This window comes from Orcinus orca, chromosome 12 (genome assembly GCF_937001465.1).
Source record: "Orcinus orca chromosome 12, mOrcOrc1.1, whole genome shotgun sequence".
In the NCBI taxonomy this organism is placed as follows: domain Eukaryota; kingdom Metazoa; phylum Chordata; class Mammalia; order Artiodactyla; family Delphinidae; genus Orcinus; species Orcinus orca.
The window spans coordinates 73,852,934-73,879,579 of NC_064570.1; the positions used below are offsets into that span (position 1 = coordinate 73,852,934).

The window sequence follows — 26,646 nt, forward strand, 5'->3', positions numbered from 1 at the left end:
AAGGGAGTCAGAGCATATGTGATATTTTACACTCATGCTTACAAGTTTGAACTTTATCATAAGGATGATGGTAAGGTTTAGAAAGGTTTTAATCAGGCAAGAGAAATGATCAAATGTCTACTTTGTAATGCTTCATAGAACTCTGGAGCATGGAGGAAGGAGTCAGGGAAAACCAGATAGGCATCCGAGGCAGTGATCAAAGAGCCAATGATGGGAACCCGGAATGAGACACTGGCAGTGAATATGGACAGAAATGGACAATCATGGGAGAGGAGTAGAAGTGGATACAGCAGGTTTTGGAGATCAATTATTTGTGGGAAACAATGGAGGCAGAGAAGTCAAAGATGACACCTACGATTTTGAATTAGGCAGCTAGGTGATAGTGTTCGTTGAGAAAGAAATAATAAGAGAAGCAGGGCAGAAAATAATGAATTCCGTTGGGACATATTAAGTTTGGGGTCCCAGAAGAACAGTCAAGGAAAAAAGTTCTAATAACAAGGCGGAAATATAGATTTTTGATCCTTCACCGCCATGTGTAGTAGGTAATGCCATAAATGAATGACGTCACCAGGGTCTGTGTGTCAGGGGTGAGATGTAACAAGATCATGAAAAAAAAAATCGCAGGAAGACTAATGATTAAGGGATCAGCTAAGAAAGAAGAGCCACCGCCGGGCAGAGTGGGAGAATCTCCCTGAGAGTGGAGAACCACAGAAGCCAAGGAAGTGTGTTTCACAGAGGAGAGTCCAAATCAACGATGTCAAATGTTATAGAGCGGTCAAGTGAGATAAAGCTGAAAATTGTCCATTTGACTCAGTGTAATTTTAAGCCTAGAAGATAAGTCTTAGTCAAAAGTAGTATCTCAGCAGAGTTTTGATTCACGCTGGACTAGAGCTCACCAGCTTTTTACAACAGCAACCAATTTTTCATATTTCTTATTATTCACAGCTGAAATATACCACCACCAAGCCACAGAGCTCCAAGTCCCTTCAGCTTCAATGTATTGAGGATAAGCCTGAAAACTGAACTTTTCCTAAACAAAAGGGGCTTGGAGTATTTTTATCTTTCTTCCTCTATCAAGTAGTGAGCCAATACTTGTGTAGTCTTTACTTGGGATGTAATACATTCATCATCTGTTTAGGGTGGGGTATTCCAGACTGCTTTCCTGCTGTGTATCCTTGAAGTGAAGTTCAAATAGAGTTCATGGGAAATATAAATTAAGCAAGTGCTTCTACAACAGTATTTGTTTTGTTCCAGAAATATCCATTTCTAATGAAGAAACTTCTCTCCAAGAGGGCTTTTAAAGGATATTGTGAGCAATTTTATTATTCATTAAAGTATGTGATCTTTGATTTAGAGTTGTCTAAGACATATTCAGTATTATTTCTAATAGCTCAGTTGGAAAAATAAACTGTGATTTTTCCCAGAAAGTTCAAAGCTTCTTGCTATAAATATCTCCCCATCATTTAGCTAATTTTGAAGACTTAAAATGTATAAGCAGTTCGCGTTATTTCTTGCATCTATTTTCATTTGGAAGCCATTGGGGTAAAATCAATACTTGGATAACTCGGTATGGACAGCCCTCAAAAACTGAGGGACCACATGAAAAATATATCTTCTGCCAATTTTTTAAAACGTAAATTCTAGTTGTATTGACAGTAGATGATCTTTATCTATTTGGGATGGCGAGGGAAATGGCTCATGGCTCCAAGTTGTCACAATGAATTGGAACCTCTCAAATCACCAAATAATTCCGTGCAGTTACATAAGCTTGAAATTCAATCTTTGAAAGAGTCCATAAGAACACTAGTTACATATTTGGGAATGAGGGTGGTGGAACAATTGTGTCTTCCACCAAGTCTTCACGTAGCCAGCTTTCTAAAAGGTAAAGCATTAACAATAGGCCAAGGAAGAGTGCAGTAGACACTTCTGTTTAATTTAGTGCAGTTTCGCTTTTCATGAGGGTTTGGTCATTTTTCCCTTTTCTCTCAGAGTGAACTGTTCAGAAATTCAGGTTAACATTAGGAACAAACCAAAACCTGGATATCAGCCTTACTGTCCCATCCTTCAAATCCTGCATTTTGTCAAACACCATTAACAATAACAGCTATTATTGATTGGGTGTTTATTGATTATATCAGCTACTTGGCTAGGCACTTGGTGTTAATAATCTCACTGAATTCTAACCACAACTCTATGAGGGGATTTCTATTACACACATTTGATAAACGAAGCACCCAACATCTAAAGAATATAAGTGAGGTCACGCATATTCACTCAGCTAGTACGTGGCCTAGCCAAGATTCGATCTCTGACTCACTCTCAACCACTGTGCACACTGCCTATATTCACAGAGGCCCTGCCGCCTCTCCCATCTACTGAAAAATAACTGGAAAGTCCAGGCATTCACACCCATGTGCAAGTTCACAAAAAATACCCAGCTTCTGTCATGTGCCCAGATGCCTACAAACACTTTTTCTTCAAAACTTCATTCTGGCTATTGGCTTGACCCATGAGGTGAAATTAGGTTACTGTGGACTGATTTATTACGCATTTTGTGCTATCCATGAATAAGAAATGTTTTCCTTTGATGGTGTAGAAAGTGTGTGGAAAAAATTAACATGACCGGCAAGCCAGCCCTTCCTTCAACATGCTTGGCTTTTCCATGGGAGTTTGCCCCATTCATTGCTTCAGCAAGCCTTGTTTCTAAGGCTGCATTGAACCCAACCCTAAACTAGGCTCTGGGGCAGTCACAAAAGACATTGGAGACTGGATCCCCACTCTTGATGAAGATAGGAGCTTAGCTGGGAAGATCAGTAATTTACAAGAGATCTAGGTCCACATACAAGTTTCGGTTAATGCACTCCAAACTACACATAAGTGCCGAGGACAGCAGAGGAGGGAGGAAAATTGCCCATATTTCCAGACACACAAGCCCTTCACTTCCTGACCACTGGCACTCTCGTGTCTTTGCTGTTGGTGAAGTTTCTGTGTGCTGGGAAACCATAAGAGGTCCACAAAGAGGCTTAGTAAGTAGCAACAGGTAGAAAGAAGGAAGGATCCATGTCTGATGTTCCCATAGATGTGACAGTTCCCAGGCCTCATCCTTGTGGTAAAGAGAGTCTTATGCTTTTCTGCAGGACTCTGTACAATTGCACATCAGTTCAAGCCACTGCATTAACACAGGAGTGCTGAGTCGTTCCAAAGAGAGAGTGAGTGAGCCAATAGCTACAGCTGGCAGCCAGAGAAGGGAAAATGTGCTCAGAACCCTCAGTGAGTCACCCAAACAGACAGGAGGGAGTGTGTGCCAACTTAGCCTCGATGCCAAGCCAGAGCTCACACACTCAGCTGGGTCAGGATTCGCCTCGGAGGTGAGTTCTCCTGAGTCAGGCAGTAGCTGTAGGTGACTGGGTGGGTGGGATAATTAGAGCTGGTGGTACCAGCACTAAATTCCCATGGTTCTGAGGGTCCACAGACTTGCTTCCAAAAAAGGCATAAAGCTGAAGTCCAGCAGAGGCGGCTGGCCATTGGAGGCCCCCCTGCCCCACGTGTCCCAAGCTCACATCAGGTGGACCATAGTCTGTACTTCTGCTTGCAAGCCACATTCCAGCTGAGGTTCCTTCCCTGGGCTCATTTCCTCCTGTGGTTTCAAATACCACCAAATTTATCCATATGCTTCACGATTGCTCTCAAGCTACTTATTTGAAAGAAGAGTATGTTGGATAAGTTTGTCATACAAGAGGTTGTGTCCCGTAATCTGTTTATTATGAATAAGTCTAATTGGATTATTCTCAAGGAAAAATAAAGCAGTTGATTGTGACCAGCTCGGAAACAACATAGGAACGTGTATGGCTGTCAACACAGAGTAATGAGCTTATCCTTTCCCCCATGAGAAGGCAGGTAGTACATGATAGAAAATGCACTTGTCCTAAGAAGGGAAAAGTTTGTTTCTCTCCAACACAGAGCTGATAAAAGAATGCATTTACACAATGCACACTTTTAAGCATAAAAATCCCCCAGGGAATTTATTGAGAAAGCAATAAGAACCTTCAAAGATTCTGATTCCATAAGAGTCTGTATTTTTAACAAGCACCTAAAGTGATTTTGACACAGGTCTAAGAACTCACTTGGAAAAACGTGGTCTTACCGTATATGGGGTCACTAAGGAAGTGGCATTTAAGGGACCTTTGGCAGGACCTTCTGCCCAACTATTATCTTCAGAGTTAAGCACTTAGCTGCTTTGCTCTGGACCTTGAAGACTTTTCTCTTTTCTGGTGGGTGACAGAGAAGTGGAAGGGAGTGGTGGACATGCCTTCAGCCCTTATAAGAAGGACTTTTATATCTTAAATATAAAAGATTATATTTCATAAATTCTTTTAAATTAAAAGATTAAAATGACAACCAGTGAACAGGCTGCAGACAGGAATCTGGAGGCTGGGAAAGGAAGTGGGGATGATGAGGCAAGTGAGAGAAACCGGAACCTGTCCACAGCCTTTACCTGAGCAGGGAAGTACCATAGCTTTATTGTTGTTTCAGTCTTTTTTTTTTTTTTTTAAATTAAAGTAGAGTCGGTTTATGATGTTGTGTTAGTTTCTGGTGTTTAGCAAAGTGATTTAATTTATATATATATATATGCACACACATATATATGTCTGTATATATATATATATTCTTTTTCAGATTCTTTTTCATCATAGGTTATTACAAGATATTGAATATAGTTCCCCATGCTATACAGTAAGATCTTGTTTATTAGTCCTTCTTTCATTCAATATATAGATATTGATTATTTGCTTTGTGAAAAGCACTATGCTTAGTGCTCTAAAAAGATACCAAAACCAAAAAAAAAAAAAAAAAAAAAAAAAGGATACCAACATATCAGAATGAATAGAAAACTTGCTATTTAAAGTACCAACTCGGGCTTCCCTGGTGGCGCAGTGGTTGCGAGTCCGCCTGCCGATGCAGGGGACACGGGTTCGTGCCCCGGTCCAGGAAGATCCCACATGCCGTGGAGTGGCTGGGCCCGTGAGCCATGGCCGCTAAGCCTGTGCATCCGGAGTCTGTGCTCCGCAATGGGAGAGGCCACAGCGGTGAGAGGCCCACGTACTGCAAAAAAATAAATAAATAAAATAAAATAATAAGTAAATAAATAAATAAAGTACTAATTTGACAATCCCAAACTCCCAATATATCCCATAGGATTGATATGTACATACTGCTATATTTAAAATAGACAACCAACAAGGACCTACTGTAAAAATAAATAAATTTTTAAAAATATAAATAAAAATAAATAAAATTTCCCAGTATTGAGATATATTATTTGGAGTCAACATTGAATTAGAATTAATGACAGCCATTGTGCAGTCTGCAAATAAAAGCAACATTTTAAAACAACAAAACAATGTAAAGTAGCAACTTGAGCTGTGTGAGGAGCGGACGGTCTTCTCCTTAGCGTGACAGCTTGACCCCTACTTTGCTTTGGGTGTGACAGGTGAGGTAGCCAGTCTGTGGTTGGAGGTGTGTTGGTAAAAAAAAGAAACAGCTAAATTAGTTTGAAAAGAAATTAAGGAGAATGTGGGGAATGTGGATTTATGTGCCTTTGGAGATGTGGACAGGAAACGGGTATAGGTGTGTAGGGTCCATCCCATGGCACAGGGCAGATCTTATGGAGAAAGGTTAGCTCGTGAGAAATTCCTCAGTTGAAGGTGCTGAAATGACCCTGAAGAAAAGCTGTAACACATATCCTATTTTTACCTTGTGCTAACAAAAGGAGTCTAAGTGCTACTTCAATATAGTCTATTACTGCAAATGCTCTCTGTGAACAATATTATGAGGGAAATGCAAGAAAAGGAGCAGTTTCTATCTTTAGTTGGTACACAACTGAGATAAGGTAAACTCTCTAGGAGATGTGTGAGATTCTGACAAATAGGAAAAGGAAATGAGGGTAACTAATTACGGAAATGAGGCCATAAACCTCTCAGAATTTGTAAAAATCTTAGGGGAGACCCTGAACTTCCCAGAGGATGTAAGACAATTTCATTTACGTTCAGTCTGCAGGCTAACCTCAACTGACAGCCAAGGTACATTAGGTACACAAAAGAATGTGTCTTTGCATCTCTACATTTCCCCCTCACTTCCCACACATATAACCTTGGTCTTTAAGGATGTTACTCTTGAGAGTATGAGATACATTCGTAATGGTAAGTGTAAGACGGTTCCATGTGCAAGAGATCAATGGGGTGTGAGGGGATGAGACTTCTGGTCTATATGTAAACTAGGAAATAAGTGGCAAGATGCCTTCCAGCAGGAGTGATTAAAGAGGACTCATGGGGGAAGTGAGGTCTGAGCTCAATCCTAAAGAACAGTTAGAATCAGGGTGAAATTGAAATTGAAATTAAAGGGATAATGTATGAGCAAAGCAGGAAAGCTCAAACCACAATGGAAGGTCATCAGGAAGGACAAACTGGGCACAGATGAGGAAGGACAAGCCAGGGCCAGACTACAGAATAGACTGCAAATGCCTCTGAAAAGCACGGAAAGGTCTGTGTCAACCTTGGAGGAAGTGGCTGGGCAGGGCCGGAGACGTGCAGAGGGGGACTGCTGACGCTGTGTGTGGTCTTGCAGAGAGATCCATGCACACACTCCAAGGGTCTTCTGGGCCTTCATCTCCTGAGGACACATCTGGAAAGAGAGTTATGCATCCAGTGCCTTGCAAACAATACTCATCCCCATCCAAGTCTCTATGGGAGACTTGGGAGCAGAGGCCGTGAGGTCAGCGGTCCTGACTTCTATTATTTAAGAGACTTACCAACACACAGCCGATTCTCCCACAAGCGTTTCATGCTGGAGATTCCCACAGCCTTGTTGCCTCTTTAAACAGAAAGTGTACATCCTCAGGAGTGGAGCGAGCTGCGCGTGTGAGCAGCGGTGTCTCTCAGCTCTGCAAGTTCACATACCGCAGTTGCGTGCAGCCAACACTTCTGTCAGGCCAACAAGGAAGAAAGTGTGACTAATTGCAGTTGGAAAGAACAATCATCCAGAAACACGCTTTGCGGGAGGACCAGAGCTGATGGTGAGGTTCTGTTCTCAAGAGACGGAGCACATTTTCAGTCTTCTGTGTGATGCTCCCAGAGAGCCACGGACTTCTTACCACGGGCTCTGCTTCTTGAATTCTCATCTGCACTTGCAGAACTGTTTCTTCCCTTTCTGTGTTCACAGTCTTGGCCTCTTGGACACCCCCTGAACCCAATTCTGATTTCAAAGTCACTCTTGCCAAAGTTAAAGAGAAATTGGTCAGGTGGAGTGGAGGAAGCAGATTCTTTAAGGAGTCTAGGCCACATAAATTCATGCTCATCTAACAGAAGCCTAAATCCTCACATCACCCAGCTCAACAGAAAGAAAAGATGAAAGGCTAAGCAGAGCATCATTCAGACTTGTGCTCACGGGAAAACAAGGCAGTGGCCTGCAGCAGAGGATAAGGAGCCAGCTGACCCAGATGGTATTGAAGGAGGAGAATGGAAATGGCGGGGAGGGGACTATGCGGGGCTCACTGAGTACCTGGCTTGCTAGGTAAAGGAGGAAGAGATTTAGAAAAGGTTGTAATACACTAAAATCTTTGAAGCTTTGGGGACCTGCTCCCTCCCTGAGGCTGAGGATGTCTTTGTGTCATGGAGAAGAACAAATCTGACTCCACATTGGATCTGTTTCTTTTACTTTAACCTTTGTATTCTACTGCTTTTACTACAAGTTAAGAATGTTGCCCATAGCCTGAAATATACAGGAGAGCCCATTCTCAAGGCTCTGACCTTTAAAGGTATAACACTTTTCCATTCATGTGGAGATAAGAAGTTGCAGAACAGAGAATAACATCTGTCTTGTTGGAGGTTTACAGGAACATTGTGACCTGACCTTTGTCCTGCAAGAACAAAGGATTCTGACACCAGAAGTTTGCAACAACCAAACACACCCCCTCCTCTTTTAGTATAAAAGAAGCCTGAATTATAACTTGGGTAGGATGGTTCTTTGGGACACTAGTCCACCATCTTCTCAGTCTGATGGCTTTCCCAATAAAGTTGCTATTCCTTGCCCTTCTTCTTTCGATTCATTGGCCTGTCGTGCAGCGAGCAGAATGAGCTTGGACTCAGTAACATTTGGGCTTTCTCTTTGCACCACTTCATGCCACTCCTTTCTTCCTGCCATGTCCCATCAAACCTCACCAACCCAGTGTCCCAGGTCCTTGCGGCCTTGCATCTTTCTGGCTGGCTGTTCGGCTAAGTTGTTCTGTGTTTCCAGGAGGCCCAGACATATAGGATCTCATCATGTTGGTCATTAACACCATTCGCTACATATTTCTAATTCTTCCCCCTGGGTGTATGGCGGAATCGTAGCTCCCTGCCCTCTAAGAGTTCTGTGTTTTCACCTTGTTTTTTCCTCTGTCCTTTGAAGCGGCCCTGTGATTTACTTCCACCACAAAATGTGAAGTGACATGTGGCCCTTCCAGACAGAAGCTTTCACGCCTGTTCGTGACTCACCATCTGCCACTTTGCTTCTTCAGTCACGGTAAAGCCTGTGTTCAGATGCAGCCTTCACCAGCCAGAGGCCCTGGGTAACTATGATGAGCAGAGTCCCCCCTCCTACCCTCACCCCCCACACACACACACACATTTAACCACGTTGGACATGAAACATGAAAAAGAAATAAACCTCTGTTATTTTTATCCACCAACATTTTGGGAGTTGTGTTACTGCAGCACAACTTGGTCTATCCAAACTGATGTACACGTGTACTCTAACAGTGATTTTTCTGAAAATAGGAGTTAAATGCATGTGATTTTCGTGTATTGGGGTCTATGGGTGCATGTTTGTGTGTATGTCTGTGTATGTGTCTTGTGGAGAAGGGAAGGTACTTTGAGCCAAAATAAGAAGATGGAACATTGACAGTAAAAGAGAGAGTTTCTTGTATGCCAAGGGGTATTAAGTTGTACAAAATTGTTTGTCTCCAAGTCATCCCAAAAAGCTCTGGTTCCTGACATTTTGTTTATACTTGATTTAGTTATTCTTATGACATCCTTTGCTGTCAACTGTCCCTCCTTCCTTTTGTCACTGTTTGCCTTCTGAGTGTTCCCTGCCCACACAATCTACAACTTTCTACTTCTAATGTGCTTCTTAGAATTGTGGGTAAATTAAGAGCAATTAGATTTTGATTTCGGGACTAAAGGATACCTCTGTGAGTAAAGAAGTTAAGGTGTCACACGTAGACATTCCAAAATAATAAAATTAACTTTTCATAATCTTTTATGGCATATAAAGGATTGCATTTATTTTACATTTGTGACCACTTTTAATTCTTATATCCCTGCATCTATTTTGACCATTTAGAAAATATGTTTTTATAATGCCATACTATATCTCTATTCCTATTTTGAATGATACCAGATAATGACGGTCTATGATAGACTGCAATCTTTTTCTCAAGTATTTTCACCAAGCTCCTTCCCTGTAATAAAATTTTAATTCCCTGCCTTTACCATGTGATTTGCAGTGCCTCCTGTCAGAGAAATATACATCCCTACCCTGTGAAATGGCGCTTGGACATATGACATGGTTTCGCCAAGGGAATGTGAGCAGATGTGGTATAAACACCCCCGAAAGATTGAAGAGCCTTTCTCTAGCTCTCTCGAGTTTTCAGCTCCACCACCAGACTGTACCAAATAGTGACCACTCCTGCAGCCTGAATCCCAGAAGGGGAAGACCCTTGGAGTGGAGCTGAGCGGGTGTCCAACAGCCATAGCCAACTCACAGCCAAAGACCATATTATGAAAAGGAATAAATTGTTGTTTTGATCCACTGAGATGTGGGGATTGTTTGTTATCACAGCACAAGCTGATTAATAGCCATGCTAAGCAGGGTATTACTAAAGAATAATGTGTTAAATTTTAAAGTACTTTTACATTTCACTTTAGAAAGAGCTGGGCTGTAACCGAAGGAGCATGAGCTTTGGTATCAAGTCGACCCACCACTTTATCAACTGCTTCATCTTGGCAAATATGAAACATTTTACTTTTCTGCAACTCTTTCTATCAGAGGCGATTTTCCACTTCCACTCCACTCAATCAACCAATTCAAACTCAGAAAGACTACTTGACCGCAATAGTTTGAAATACATTATTATATTAAAATCCATGAGTTCATTGTAATACTCAAAAAAAGGAAAAGCCAGAAATAAACTTATTAGTCACCACTGAGATAGCCTGGGAACCAACTCTTTACTGGAATCTAATGGGAAAAATTACACACTTAAGTATTTCAATATGGACTGTATGAACGGTTCTCCAGTAAAACAAATAGTAGTGGTTGATGAGGGAAAGTTGTTCTTGACAGAAAAATTCCAGGTAATGCATATGCAATAGATGATTATTTATTAATATTATACAATCATAATTTTTTTATTTTTTTAATTATTTTTGACTGTGTTGGGTCTTCGTTTCTGTGCAAGGGCTTTCTATAGTTGCAGCAAGTGGGGGCCACTCTTCATCGCGGTGCGTGGGCCTCTCACTATCGCGACCTCTCATGTTGCGGAGCACAGGCTCCAGACGCGCAGGCTCAGTAGTTGTGGCTCACGGGCCTAGTTGCTCCGTGGCATGTGGGATCTTCCCAGACCAGGGCTTGAACCCGTGTCCCCTGCATTGGCAGGCCGATTCTCAACCACTGCGCCACCAGGGAAGCCCTATACAATCATAATTTTACAACCCCTAATAAAATAATGTTTTCAGGAAATGATTACCAACAAATTCTAAAGCCATTTGGTAAAAGATTGATGGGAAGCTGCATATTTGCAGCATGACAAATTATTACTTTATGGGTTGATGCCTGGTTAATAAAGGGGAAATAGAACTTTATACTTGAAGGGGTCAGGTTGTCCATATCATCATCTCTAAAAGTGGGACACCCGGATATGGTGTGCCCCCTGATGTAATACAAAGTTCACAGAACATCTATAAAAGATTTTTGTCAGAACAGATAAACGTGAGTCTAATCAACCCCTTAGCTCTAACTTTAAGCTTATAGATAATATAAGGAGTAGAGAACGAATAGAATCCATTCGATAAAGCCTTGTCTTATTTTTCCGTATTAATAATATTAAGTTTGACTTATTTATTTTTTACTGTCCATCGGCCCTCGTGGAATATCAACTCCATTGGCACAGGGACCTTGTAGAGCTGATCCACCACTCTATTCCCAGGGTCTATTACCATGTTTGGCACGTCTTATGTGTTCAATACAAAGTGTTAAACTCACAAATGAATGAACAGGTAATTTTAACCTTGTCAAACTTGTTTCCACATCTGTAAAATGGAGATGACAGTACTTGCCTTAGAGGGTTCATGCAAGGGTTAAATGAAGTAATAAACAGTGTCTGGTCCAGTTAGTAGTGCATTATAGGTGTTCAATAAATGGCATCTATTTCTTTCCCATATATTATACATCCGATCCTCACAGTAACAGCACATTTATCGGGCAGGAGTTATTGTCTGCATTTGGCAGATGAGAAAACCGAGGCACAGAAAGACAAGTCAGAAAGATGACTCTTACCTGGACTTGAATCTGGACCACGCAGCCAACCATGCCGAGGAAAACCTGACTTTTATTCTCCGACACCTGCTACGAACCTCACCCAAGTTTGCAGGCTTCTTTACTGCCATCCTTCCTTCCCACTCTGGACCTGCTCATTCCCGGGTAGGAGGTGCTGGGCCTGCGGCTTCTCCGTACGGAGCTGGTACTCCGTGTTCCAGGGGCCCAGCCGAGCACTGCATACCGTGCCACACAGCTCCCCTCAGCAGAGCAGGTCTGTTGTCCTGGGCCAATATGCTGTTGTACAAACACAGGAAACCATGTACCATGTGTTCTGGACCTTCTCCAGAAGGACTGTGGTGGACCAGCCCAATTATGCCACCACATCAGACAATGCCCAGGGGCTGGCGCCCTCACACACACCCAGTGCCAAAGCTGAGCCACCAAGTCAACGTCTCATGCCGTTGTGCAGCCAATAATCCATCTAAGATGCCTTAATCTATAGAGAGAGTTGTCCTTTAACTTACACTGGATTTGGGGGGAAATGAGTCGATGTCTACTCGCTTTGACAGAGTCACACTTTATGCCACTAATTCCAGAGATTATTTTCACTCCTAGTGCCTCCTTGACTCTCTGGTGCAACCACAGCCAATAAGCCTTGCAGCCACTGAAATTCTCCATAATCCATCTTTCCAAACAAATCGCATTCTTCAGCTCTCTGTGCACCTTACATTCCACTCAGTTTTCTGAACATTCTCTGGAGCATTCCCTTTTCCAAACCCTTTCTCTCTTGCATAGTACAGCACAGAGATGGCCCATGGTATGTATTTATTCACTTTCCTGCTCCACCTAGGACCTAAAGTTTTGATGAGGCTGGTTTGCATAAACGTATACCAAATTTCAAAGAGTGTATATTGTCAAAGGCGACTGAAATGGGATGTTTCCTTTCGTGGGCCATGTCTCCAAGTTGCAGAAAATGGGATCCACGGGCTGATCCTATGGTCTCTGCTATCAAGACATGTCTGCCACAAGCCCTTATGGTCTTTTTATACGTCAGATGTGGGCTCCTTAAAATCAGCCGCATCAGGTCCTGCATTCCATGATGTGTTGAAGTATCCTTTGTTGAGCTGAAACAAATAGACTACCAGATATTTCTCCAGCAAAGATGAGTTTGTTTGGGATCAGCAGAGAATTGCAGTTTGGGGTCTGCAACCCTGATGAGCTACGTGCAAGTCCCCACACAGCAAGGGAAGGAGAATGTTTTTATAGCGGGGGGGGGGGGCGGGGGGGCGGCGGGGGGAAGGAAGCTGGGACGGCTGTAGGAAACATGAGTCCGTAGCTTTCTATTGGCTGAGTCCTTCCTGTTGGGCTCTGCTATTACCTCAGGGCATGAGAACTCCCCCTTCTGGTCTCCCAACTCTATTTAGTTGAGGTTTCTGTTTATTTATTTTTTTTTAATTTTATTATTTTAATTTTTTTTTTACAGTAGGTCCTTGTTATTTATCCATTTTAAATACAGCAGTGTGTGCATGTCAATACCAAAATCCCAAACTACCCTTCCCCCACCGGTAAATATTAAGTTCATTCTCTAAGTCTGTGAGTCTGTTTCTGTTTTGTAAATAAGTTTATTTGCAACATTTTTTTTAGATTCCACATATAAGCGATATCATATGGTATTTGTCTTTCTCTGTCCAACTTACTTAGTGTGATAATCTCCAGGTCCATCCATTTTGCTGCAAATGGCATTATTTCATTCTTTTTAATGGCTAATATTCCATTGTGTATATCTACCACATCTTCTTTATCCATTCTTCTGCTGATGATCACTGAGGTTGCTTCCATGTCTTGGCTATTGTAAACAGTGCTGCAATGAACACTGGGGTGCATGTATCCTTTTGAACCATGTTTTTCTCCAGATATATGCCCACAAGTGGGATTGCTGGCTCGTATGGCAGCTCTATTTTACACTATAACATAACTATAGATGCAGATATGTTTACAGCCATGCTGCTTCCTCTCTCCCCTGCTTCCTTCACATGCAGCTCACTCCACCATGGGAACGAGCAGTCACCAACAGTCTTACCAGCTCTGTGAATGAATCCTCATGGGTCTTGTCCTTTAGAAAAATAAATAAATAAAAGCGCAACAACAAACACAGACCTATTTTAGGCAATGGTTGGATAAATTTTTTATAAACTACAGGTAGTTAAATGTTTAATCTTGGCAGTTAGAGGAGATCTAAACAAGAGGCAAGGGGGCACTTGTCTCACACTGAAGGTGGTTACTGCTTGAAAGTAGAAGCTTACAGGTTAAAAGGACTCAGAGGATTGTTTTAGGATATTCATTTCTATATACATAACTGAGACATTGAGAATTGGGGGTCATTTTGTTTCATTTGTTTCTACAGGAAAAAGGCAAAGAAACTATAAGCAATGTGATCATTTGTGACATTTCTTAGGTTTATTAAAGTATAAGAATACAGACTAACATTTCTGAAACAAAAAGTGAAACCTGTGATTTGACAAGGAAAACTATGTTTATGAGATTAGGACACAAAATTGGAAAACTGTATTTGCCTTGAAAAGCTGGGTGTTATAGTGGCCAAATCCATAGGCAAGATGTTAGAAAAACTGTTTGAAAATGCAATGAATACAGTAAAAAGTTGTTGAATTCAATTCAGCCTGTCAGTCATTAAACAGTCCTTGCGCACCTGCTGAGATGAAGCTAATACATGCAAGTTCACATAAATTGCAATTTAAAAATCTAACAGTTGTTTGCTTTTATTTAGTCATGAAAAAGAAGTGTTATTAGCAAATATTTTGATTATATTAAAATAATTTTAAACAAAGACTTAAATCTCGAGTTTTTGTCATCTATATCTGATATTTAATATGTTGACAATTTTAGGCAAATCCAGAACTAAAGGTTAAATTCTTTCAACAAGTATCAATAACCATATTCCAGGTATGAAGTTAACATGTAACTACATTATCTTCTTTATAATTCTCATTGTCCCTGTTCTATGTCCCCTCCAATCTTCCTTCTACATAGTTACCAAAACAATCCTCCTAAAATACTAATTTGGTATTAATCTCCTATTTTAAACTTTTCCATGATTCCCAATGACCTACAAGTCAGAGTCCATTTTTTAAATTTTAAATTATTTTTCTAAAATTTTTATGGAAATACAGTTATTTACAATGTGTCAGTTTCAGGTGTACAGCAAAGTTATTCAGTTTTATATATATATTCTTTTCAAAATCCGTGTTTAGATTGCAGCATACAAGTTTCTTCACAATCTGGCTGCCACTTGACCTTCCTATCTCATTCTCCTCCAGTTCAACTCCTGACACTAAAAAAAATATTTTTCCAGCTCACTGAATCTCATAATTTCTAAACATTTTGTGATTAGGGCTAGCAATTTACCCATATTACAATTTGTATAGTGGAAAATATGATTTATTTTGGAGAGAAAAAAAGTTGAAATCTTCAGCTTGCTTCAATCACTCTTAGATAACCGAGTCTTGGCTTAGATGACTCCAGCAGAGACATCTGTCTTCTAGACATCTATATATATGAGACTAGGGTAGGACCTTGCTCACCGTTCATTAGATAGACTCTCAATAAACTTACATGATTATCAGACAGTAAAATTTTTGATAAACTTTTGATGAAAAGCCTGAAAATTATAGATCAGATGATTAACTGTGGCCTAAATAAATAGGAGTTTGTTTTTCCATGACAAAAAACCCAAAGATAAGTAAGTGCTGTTGTTAGTTTATCTGTTCTGTGCTAACATGGATGAGAAGCTCTTTCTGGTTTTCACTCCACACACTTAGCATAGTGGCATTTTCCTTAGATTTCTAGCTTCGTGGACAAAGAAAGGAAGCTTCAGGAGCATGCTCCCAGCCATATCCCTATCTTATCCAGATAAAAAAATCATCATACAAAAGCCACCCCCAGCAAATTCCACTTATAGCTCATTGATCAATACTTGGTCAAATATTCGCCCCAGTCGGTAAGCGACGAATCGAAAGTGATTAGCCGGCTTTTTCAACCTCACTAATGGCAAGGGAAAAAGGGGTTGGCACTGGATGTTGGTGTCTTTCTCAGTGCTTTTCAGGAGCTGGGAAAGGTGGTCCTTAGATCCCTAGAGTGTCCTTGCCAATGATCTGTCGGCCTGGTCTCTGCTGACTTTATAAAGTTTCTTGGACAACTCAGGCTCCTCTTAGCTCTGACCACTCTTTGGACCCTGACCATACACTGAGGTCTGACTACATTAGTCACTTGGTCCCTTACCAGATGGCACAACCCAGTGCATTTGCTGTAGAGTTCCTCATTCCCACCACAACAGCTTCCTCCATCCACATTACACAGGAATCAAGAATGTTCTATAAGGAATAATACAGTCCCCTTCTGCTTAATCACACTCTGCTACCATGTTTATTTGTAATATGGAAATGTCCCTCAACTGACTTGGAGGCAGCCTACAAGTTCTTTCCTTCTGGAACAGAACCAAAGCTCCCTGGTTCTTGGAGTTCCATATCTTCTCCAGTATTTCAAAAGCATTCTCTCCCCACCAGCTCAGTCTTGAGTGTGTACTGGGGAGCATGGTGGAGGGACCCTAGTATCTTCCAAACTTTATCTTTGTTCTCAGTCCTCCGACTCTCACAGTGCCTCCCAGTAATCCCCAAAATTAAGATACCTTTTACTTTACTCCAGGCCACATCTTTCATTTTCCAAACTCCATTCTCATGGCTAAGCTGAAACAATGATTAAAGTTACCTATTCTATACAATCAGAAAAGCAGCTACGGTAGCCATCAGGCTCAATCTTTAATGTTAAATAAGAACTAAAATAATTTTTAAAGTCCTTATTCTCTCAAACTATTGCCTGTTGGCAAAATCCTATTTTGAATGTAACAATCTAATTTTTCAAAATGCTACCCTGTTATAATTTCATGTTCTTACATACAGTCTGTATTTAAGACGTGCTATACGCCCATGCCTCTACTTCACCTGTCTCTTTCTGTATTTGGTGATAATCCTAGGTATCCTGAAAGACTCTTTTAAATGTCACCTCCTCTGTGAAACCATTAACAGATTAGAGGGGGTTTTCTACCCTTACTTAAGATCCCAAAGAATTTTAATAGCATTATTTATAGTGCTTTCACCTTATAAGTATTTGATTAATACTCTCTTTCCCTTTGGGGGAAACCTACAGCGTAGTTAAACTTTCTTTCCCTAAACCCATATGGGGATTCATGAATATGTGTTGAATGAACACCTGATAGCATGCCTGCTTTTCCCGAGAATATATTCTACTTTTACACTAGGACAATCCAAACTGGAGGTTGACTGTCACTACTCTACTGAACGCTCTGGCAGAACAGTCTAGAACCACTCATGCCAAGCACTGGTATTTTCCAGAGTAGCCTGTGGAAATAACCTTTGGATGTGAGCTTCCTTTTAACTTATTTAAATGACTTTAACATACCCACCCATAATATTACTAGATGAGAAAAGGAAGGTTTGGGTATGGTTTTATTTTCCTTAGCGGTTAAGAGCATTTAAAATAATATTTTATTTTATATGAGTTTGAATTTCTAAACCTCTGAAAATCCTACTGTCTCAGAAGTTGAGACCTATTCCATGTTCATCTTATAGTTGGCCCTGAATAAATGTTTAAAACCACCACAAAGTTCAGTTTAAAACTATATATATATATATATATATATATGATGTGATATATATACATTATATATCTATATATAATGTATATATAGATACATCACTAAGCAGTTAAAATAATAGTTCAAGGTGTTTTTCCCTTTAATTTTTGTTTCTGAAAAGGAAGCTTCAAAGCATTATTATTAATCCTAAAGCATACTCATTTATTCACTTTGCTGGACAGAAATGAACATAACATTGTAAAGCAACTATACTTCAATAAAATTTTACAAAAATAATAATACTCATTTATCTCTTCTTTGAAAACTTAACAAGGGATGGGATGTGTATCCACCTCCCTTTTTGCAAAGGGCCCGGCTTTTTAAAAGCCACATTTAACAGTCTTGTCTGCTTGTTAACCTGGTGTTGTCTTCAACTCTCTTTGGAACAGCTATCTCCCAGCTGCAGTTAAACATTCAGCCTAGAAGCTCCCAGCTCACAAGACTTTCTCCATTATTCCCAAGTTTACCAACAGGGAAGCTGTAGTGTTCTCACAGAAAAAGCCAAAAGTTGCTTGTAGAGTTCCAGTATAAGTCATATTTTCCATTTTTATTTTATTTCTGATCCGGAGGCTTAGATCAAGTCTAATTTCTTTGAAGCCCGTGGTTTTGAGATATTAAATTCCATCACAGCATTAGTATCTGACACTCTTAAAAAGTTCCTACGGTGCATACATTTTCACCAAACACTTTAAATATTTTGTGGTTCTAAATATTACGCTGTATTTGAGTTGGGGAGCCATGGGACATACTTTAAAAGTCAAAGGACAGAGAAGGATATAGAATGGAAAAGTGATATAGTCCCCCTTTGTGTTCCAAGCTATGCCACAAATCCCCTTCACCTTGATGGAAGTAACTCTGATGCACTATCTTCCTATGCTTTTCCAGGTCAGGCCACAAATGTATTGATTCAGGCGAATGCAGCTTTTCACACTCTGGATGATGGGATGGATGAAGCTCCTTATATCTGGGTCAACATCTGGCTTCCATTATATGTTATATACTGCAGAAAATGAAGGAGCACAAAAGCATATTATCGCAGCCTCCATTTCTTCCTCTGATCATATACACTCTCAGAAACACACATATACACACACACCCACAGGCATTTTTACTTAAGTAGTGTCATAATATGCACACTGATGCATTTATTTTACTACTTCCTAGTCATCTTTCCATGTCCGAATATGTGACCATGTCTCATCTTTCTTAATGAGGATCTCATAGCATGGATTTCCCCATAATCCATGTAATCATTTCTGTATCGTTAGATGCTTGGGTTGTCTACAGTTTTTCCTGTGACAAAAAAATCTCTGCAATTCTTGTCTTTTCACATATGCAAACTTTCTGGAAGGCAGGTTTCAAGAAGTAAAGCCCGAAGGTGATTCAGGTTTTGTTTCTGATGGATAACCACCAAAGAGCTTCAAAGAGACTGTAATAATTATACCCCACGCCGTATAAAAGTCCAAGATTCCTCACACTCTCATCAACACTGGATAATAAAGGAGAAAACTTTTTATTATCTATGTATGAAAAAATAAATTATGAAAAATGTACAGGGGTGTTTGTATCTCCAATTAGAGAAGAAACATTTTTTTGAGATTTTTAAATTTTATTATTATTTTTTAATTTAAGTATAGTTGCTTTACAATGTTGTATTAGTTTCTAGTGTACAGCAAAGTGACTCAGCTATATGTATACATAAATCCCCCTTTTGTGGATTTTCTTCCCATTTAAGTCACAGCAGAACACTGAGTAGAGTTCCCTGTGCTGTACAGTAGGTTCTCGTTAGTTGTCTATTTAGACATGGTATCCATAGCGTATATATGTCAGAAACATTTTCAAAGTCTATTTGTTTCTTAAGTTTTAAAACCACACATAAACCTGGACATAAGCAGCACACATCATTTCCCGATTAAATGGGCTATAACTGTGTTTGTTATATTAAAGGATGAGCTCCTCCAACAAAGAGAACCCAACATACAGTGGCTTACAGAATACAGAAATTTCTTTCTCATGTAACAGAACTGTAATGAGCAGTTCTGATGGACAAGACAGATCTGCTAGGTGTAGTCATTCAAGACCCAGGTTCTTGCCACCTTATTGTTCCTCCATCTTCTAGAACACAAAAGAAGTTAGATACCTACCATATCCAGAAAGAGTCTAGAGGAGGCTTGTTCAATGTTTTAATTTCCAGACCCAGACACATCGCTTCTGCTCACATTCTGTTGACAAGAACTTGGCCATCTAACTGCAGGGGGACTGGGAAATGCAGTCCAGCTAAGAGGCCTGGACTCAATCACAACTCCATTTTCATGACAGAAGGGGAGAACAGATTGGGTCAAATTATCAGTCTTGCCACACTTACTAAACTTCCAGATATCATAATAGTGATTCAAGTAACTAAACTAAATTAAGGAGAAAGCATTTCCTAAAGTCAAATCCAGGAGAAGATAGAATTGCTATATTCAAAAGACAATGTTTTTACATACGTGTGCTGTAAATTACACACAAACTTTGATATAAACAGAGCACATCATTTCAAATTACATAGAAATTTTCTCCCAATGATTTTTTGTTTAAGTATTTACTACTATGTGGTCCATCCTACGCCTTCTAAAGAAACTGGTCATTTCTCCTTATCTGCAGAAATGACCTCTAAATATTGCAATGACTTAGAATGAAATCCCAGGACGCCCCACTTGTCACACTTTTTTCTTCAATTTGTGACAGTTTCTTCTCATGACTGTTCAATTCTGTGCCGTTTTTCAAAAACAAATTTGTAATAACTTAACATTTTGAAAGTATACACAAATAAGCCTAAAAAGAATTTAGGGTCTAGAAGAAAAGTCACCAAATGTATGCTCTACATTCAGTGAGATGTCAATTCCAAAGCTGTGCCTGGGCTAGAAGAGAATAGAGGAAGCCGTAAACCCTTCTAGCTGGACTCAAGCCTGCGCTGGAATACAGGCCTAACTCCAGTCTTGTTGGCACATTGAACACATTTCACTAAAGGCATACAAAAGGTCCTTTATTGTTTTCGGGAAGATGATAAGACCAGCTGAAGAGTTTAATGCCTTCTTTGGCAGTGAGAGATGGAGTCAGGGAACTTTGGCAACTCAAAGGGAGCAATAAAATGACCATGTGAAAAGGGCACGTTGGAAATATAGTAATGACGGCAATGTAAGATGCATAAATGCGATCAAGATTTACTGCTGGAGATGTTACCAGAGCTTCTGATGTGCTGTCACTCTCTACTGAGCCTGGCAGCTCGCTTTTAGAGGAGCAGGGAGTCACAAATAAGTACCAATCAAGGTAACTCCAGGACTGCAGCCTGCTGTATTCTGACCTCATAAACAAGGTATTCTGTAGAATGTATGCACGAGTCAAGGACCGTCTAAAAGGTGATACAGAAGTCTCAGTTCTCAACATAGAACAGAGGAGTAGGTAGTTTACCATCAACTTTACCAGATGGCTTCTTTAAGCACGGTCATAAATAATAAGTGAATGTTATGTGAAAAGAATCAAGGAGAATGAATGGACAACTACTTCAGCCTGTCCATTTTACAAGACTTCTAATGTTTCAAAGAAACTTGGCACATTTTTTCTGGAGAAGCTTACACCTTCATTCTCTGCCCCTTATAGATTACTCTGATTAATCTCTTTCATGCTCATAAACATCTCACATGCCCATGTTTGTTACCTGAAGATATATTGTACTCCTGTGTTTAGCTTGGTACATTTTCCTTTCCAAAAATGTCTCTGGGACTTCCCTTCATTAGGAATCATTCACTTTTCAGTTCAGTGTCACTCACCTGTGACAAAGACTCATGAGCTGCTTAATGGGAAGCACAATATAGCAGGAAAAATATGCCCAGGCCAACTGCCTGCTCGAGAGCCTGGCTTTCATTTTCTCAGCATCTCAACCCAATCTTTCTCTAGGAGGCCGATGATGGGGTTGAGAGTGAATTATTTGTCTGATGGCTTTCTAATAGGGAGATGGTTCTGAGAGTCAGGATGGAGATGGCCGATCTTCTGCACACGTGTGCGCCAAGTCAAATTACAGTCCAGAGGGCCAGTGGTGAAAGACAACACATTAACCTGCACTGACACCTGTTCATCTGAGACACCCTTTCCTGAACTCAAAAGGTCTGTTTCTTTTGAAATATTTATGTCACTGAAAGTAAAGGTCATTCCATTCTGGCGTTTCACTTTACATGATGATGAAAACTGACACTTAAAACAATGAAATCAGTTTCCAAGGCAGAGGGTAAACACACAAAGATGCATCCTTTCTGCCACAAGAGAAGTAAAGGAAATGTACATATCAGGTCCTGAAAGGGAAATCTTCAATCGATTTTAAATGGGATTTTTATTCAAATATCCAAATGACCGTTTCTCTGGAGCCTCTTCAATTAGTCCATAGTAACCAAATTGAACATATTGCCTTATTCTATTATGCTGTGTCCTCTTGACTGTCAAATTCTGGAGAATTCAAAACAAGTGTGCAAGCGAAACTGAGAGAGGTTACTATCACAAGAGCATTTGTTGCTTATTAAGATCCTCTGTGTGCTGATTCTGAGACATGTTAATGATTAAATTAATAAAAATAATATTTTTACCTGACACTTTAGATTTAATTTTAGTAATTTAAAAGAAAAACATAATCAAGCATAAAGTGAATTTGCATTTTGAAATAAAGTTAGTAACTTGGACTTGGGTTTCTTTTCTGTTTTCTCAATGCTTTTTGCAATATTCATGCACCTGTGGTCTCATGTCTTTTCCCATCAATCCACTGAAACTGCTGTCAACGTGTGTGTTAATGACTTCTTTGTTATTAAATCCAGGTGACATTTCTCAGTCCTTAACCTACTTTACCTCTTACTCATACATCTAAACAACGTTTACCAAATATCTACTAAGTGTCAGGCACTGCATTAAATGTCAGGCATAAATGTTGAAGCAGAGTTTATTGTGGAATAGAGGAGTTGGATATTAATGAGTTACAGAAATAATTATTCAATTGTTGACTCATAAAGAATAAATATAGCATGCACTAAGAGAATATAGTTGGGAAATATAATTTAGTCAGAGATGTCAGCAAAATTTCCCAGAGGAAATGACTTCTAAGCTGAAATTTAAAACTTATTTACTCAAAAATACCTATGTAGGGCTTCCCTGGTGGCGCAGTGGTTGGGAGTCCGCCTGCCGATGCAGGGGACACGGGTTCGTGCCCCCGTCCGGGAAGATCCCACATGCTGCAGAGCGGCTGGGCCCGTGAGCCATGGCCGCTGAGCCTGCGCGTCCGGAGCCTGTGCTCCGCAACGGGAGAGGCCACAACAGTGAGAGGCCCGCATACCGCAAAAAAAAAAAAAAAAAAAAGAAAAACAAAAAACCTATGTACAACTATGTAACTTATTTATCTTCCATTCAGTCGGTCAAAAACATCAACTAACTAATATGTTCACAGATACCACATAATACTGCTCAATAGTTCTTAGCTGGGCTCACTTAAACTGATAAACTGAGGCTGGAATATAGTATAGTGCCTGATAATAATAGACTAGTGGGTAGGCTGGGGCTGACTGGTTTACAGTAACTTAACTAGCATAGCTAGGATAACCAATGCATCTTTCCACTTCATCATTCTTTGGCATGCCAGCTCAGACCTAATCACTTGGCAGGCACAAGGTTTTAAGACAGAGAGAGGAAACCTGCAAAGTCTCCTCAAGTCGAGGCTCAGAAGTCACACACATCAATTCCACCACAGTGTACACACCCAAGCAAGTCACAGGCCAGCCCAGATTTAATGAGTAAAGGAATTGATAGGAGAAGCTGCAAGGTCATAATGCAAGATCAGAAAGAAAACTTGGAATAATTTGTGGCCACTTTTGCAATCTACCACAATGAGGTAGGTGTTATTTCTCCCTATTTTATAGATGATGAACTAAAGCTGGAATATAGCACAATGCCTAGCACAAAGTAATAGTCACTAAAAATTATAAAAATAAAAGAATACAGTCATGAATAAATTGAATAATTAAATTAATTCATACTTAAATAGAGCTATGGCTGAGGCCTGGATTGTCTGTTTCCATGGCCTGATTCTTTCTTGTTACTCTATACTGGCTCCTGAATATAAAAAATCCAATGAGATATAACAGTTGAGGAATGACATGACTGTCTCCAGCTGGAGACTCCCATTGCTAGCCGTGAGACAGCTACATAGGAAGCAGTGGTTCTAAAACATTGGATAATAAACCTCACAGAACTATGATCCCTGAGAGAAGGGAAACACATGAGAAAAACTCTACAAGTGCTCCAACTTACAGCCTAGAAGTTTCCAGGTTGAAGTACAGAGTGGGGAAATCCAAACAGAACCTGGCAGTCTTCCTAAATTTGAGATTAGTGGTCAAGAAGCTCAAGATAGCTAGACTTTGTAGAAAAGAGTACTGGAGAGGATAAAGCTGCACAGAGAGAGAGCTCCAAAGAGCTATGGAAAAATACCATTGAGTCTATGACTGAGCACAGCTCTGGAATGCAAAAGAAGAAACTACCCAAAGCCAGGGAAAGAACCACTGAAGAGCAGAAGGTGAACAAGTGGTAGAGCTCAAATAGGGCTGGGAATAGTTCACTTTCCCCCCAGCCAGAGTAGAGAGATTTTATAATATACAGGAAAATGAGTAGAATGGCCAGAAGGGTATTGCCTTAGTAGTGGGGCTAAGTTAGCTTGAGATAAAAGGCTTCTCTGGATTCAGGAAAGCCTCAGAAGGATCAAACTAGTTCCAAATAACTTAACTGTACATCAGAACAAAATCAACACTCTTTAAAGAAATTAAAAAACAAAACAAAATAAGATATAACAATGATATTCAACATCCAGTGAAAAACTACCAGCATGTAAGAATCAGGAAAATATTTGCCCCATAATCAAGAGAAAAATCAATCAACAGAAACAGATCCATATATGACAGAAGTAATGAAACTACAAAGACTTTAGAACAGCTATTATGAATATTATAAATGCTTCATAAATTCAAGGATTAGAAAAACACATTAAAATGATGAAAAGAAAAATGGAAGATATAAAAAAGACCCAAACAGAAGTTCATGAGATGAAAATAGCAATATCTGAAATTGAAAAAATTATATTGTATGTGATTAACAATAGATTATACAAAAGATCAGTGAATCCAAAACATAGGAATATAAACGATTCAAAAGGAAGCAAGAGAGGTAAAAAGACTAAAAAAGACACTTCCCCCACCAAAAAAAAAAAAAAAAAAAGAGCATTAGTGACCTGTGAAACAATAACAAGTGGTCTAGAGTATGTACAATTGGAATCACAGATATGGGAATGTAGGGGGAAGGGAGAAAATATTTAAAGAAATAATGGTGTGATGGATTGGGAGATTGGGATTGACATATATACACTAATATGTATAAAATGGATAACTAGTAAAGAAATAATGGCTGACGTTTTTCCAAATTTGATAAAACCAATTAACCCAGATATCCAAGAAGTTTAACAAATCCAAAGCAAAAGAAAGAAAAAGAAATTCACACAACTGCACATCATACAAAATTACTGAAAACCAGTGATAAAGGAAAAAGTATCTTAAAATCAGCCATGTTGGAGAAAATATATTTTTCCAAACAAAGATATGATTATAGCAGAATTTTTGTCAAGAAGTACAGAAGCCAGAACACAATGGTATAACATCTTTTAAGAACTTAATAATTCTATAAAGAGCAAAAACATCTGGCAAAAATGTTGTTTTTCAGATGAAAAGGAAAGAAAAAAAGAAAGAAAGAAAGAAAGCTGAGAAAATTCATTGCCATCAAACATGCACAAAAACCAATATTAAAGGAAGTGCTTGGGCAGAGGAAAATGGTAACAGGTGGAAACTAAAATCTACAGAAAAGAATAAAGAATGCTGAAAATGGCAAACATACGGGTAAATGTAAAATCCTTTTAAAAATTGGTTTTCTCATTTATAAATATCTTTAAAAGATAATTATTCAAAGCAAAAATAATAATGTATTTGGGGATTTAGAGCATGTAGAAGCATCGATCACTGCAATAGTAAAAAGGTCAGGAAGAAGAAAATGAAAGTATACTACAGTAAGACTCTTACACTGTATGTAGTGGTGTAACATTATTTGCAAGTAGACTATGATAAGTTAAAGGTGTGTACTCTAAACCTTAAAGCAACTGCTGAGAAAAATAAAAGCCAATAAAGAAGATAAAATGAATCATAAAAGTACTTAACTTAAATGAAGGCAGAAAATAGGAATAAAGTATCAAGGAATAGATAGGACAAATAGAAAATAAAAAATAAGAAAAAAACCTATGCAAATGGCTAAATGTTCCATTTAAAAGTCAGAGATCATCAAACTGAACTTAAAAGAACTACCCAATTTTATTCTGTCTACAAGAAAGCCACTTAAAATTTGAAGACACAAATAAGTTAAAAATAAAAGAATGGAATAAAATATACTATGCAAATACTAAGCATAATAAAGTTGGAATGGATATATTAATTTCAGATGAAGCAGATTTTTAGAATAAGAAATGTTAACAGGAGTAAAAGGGGACACTTCATAATTAATGTGGGATCAATTCATCTAAAGGATGTAATAATTCTAAATGTTTGTACACCTAATATGTATACAAATACATTTTGAACTTTAAAATACATGAACCAAATATTGATAAAATTGAAAAGAGAAATAGACAATCCTAAATTACAGCTGAAATGTTTCAAAAACTTTCTTCCAATAACATAGAGTAATAAGACAAAAAAATCAATAGGATATAGAAAACATGAACAACACTATCAACTAACTTGACCTAACTGATACTTATAGAATATTCTCCCCAACAACAGTAGAATACACATTTTTTTCCTTCCAAATGCACACAAAACATTTACAAAATAGAGTATATTCTGGGACATAAAAAAGACTCAATAAATTTTTATAAAGTAGAATTCTTATAAAGTATGTTTTGTGACCACAAGATAATTAAACTAGAAATTAAAAATAGAAAGATGTTTGAAAAATCCCCCAAAGATTTGGAAAAATTTTAAAACATGCTTCTAAATAACCCAGGAGTCAAAGAAGATATCTCATGGAATATTTTCAAACATTTTTAACTTAATGAAAATTAAAATACAACATACTGAATGGTAGAGAGCAGCTAAAGCAATGCTTAGAGGAAAATGTATAGTATTACATGATTTATATAGAAAAGACATTCTCAAATCAGTGATCTAAATTTTCATTTTAATAAGCGAATTAAACCCAAATTAAACAGAAGGAAACAAGTAATAAAGGTAAAATAA

General features: G+C 39.0%; 1 protein-coding gene and 1 long non-coding RNA gene across 2 annotated transcripts in view; both read right to left on the reverse strand.

Moving 5' to 3' along the window:
• Nucleotides 1-5,246: 5,246 nt before the first annotated feature.
• On the reverse strand, nucleotides 5,247-8,460 carry LOC117201446 (uncharacterized). Its single transcript, XR_004483464.2, has 2 exons — nucleotides 6,809-8,460; nucleotides 5,247-6,681 (listed from the first exon to the last, which is right to left on the reverse strand). It is a non-coding gene; the product is annotated as an uncharacterized LOC117201446 (long non-coding RNA).
• Nucleotides 8,461-14,004: 5,544 nt separating this feature from the next.
• The window catches only part of BCKDHB (branched chain keto acid dehydrogenase E1 subunit beta), a 287,874-nt gene continuing 275,232 nt past the window's right edge, over nucleotides 14,005-26,646 (reverse strand). Inside the window, exon 11 of the mRNA XM_033428571.2 lies at nucleotides 14,005-18,302. The gene's annotated coding sequence lies outside the window, so the exon portion shown is untranslated. The remainder of the gene's footprint in view (nucleotides 18,303-26,646) is intronic.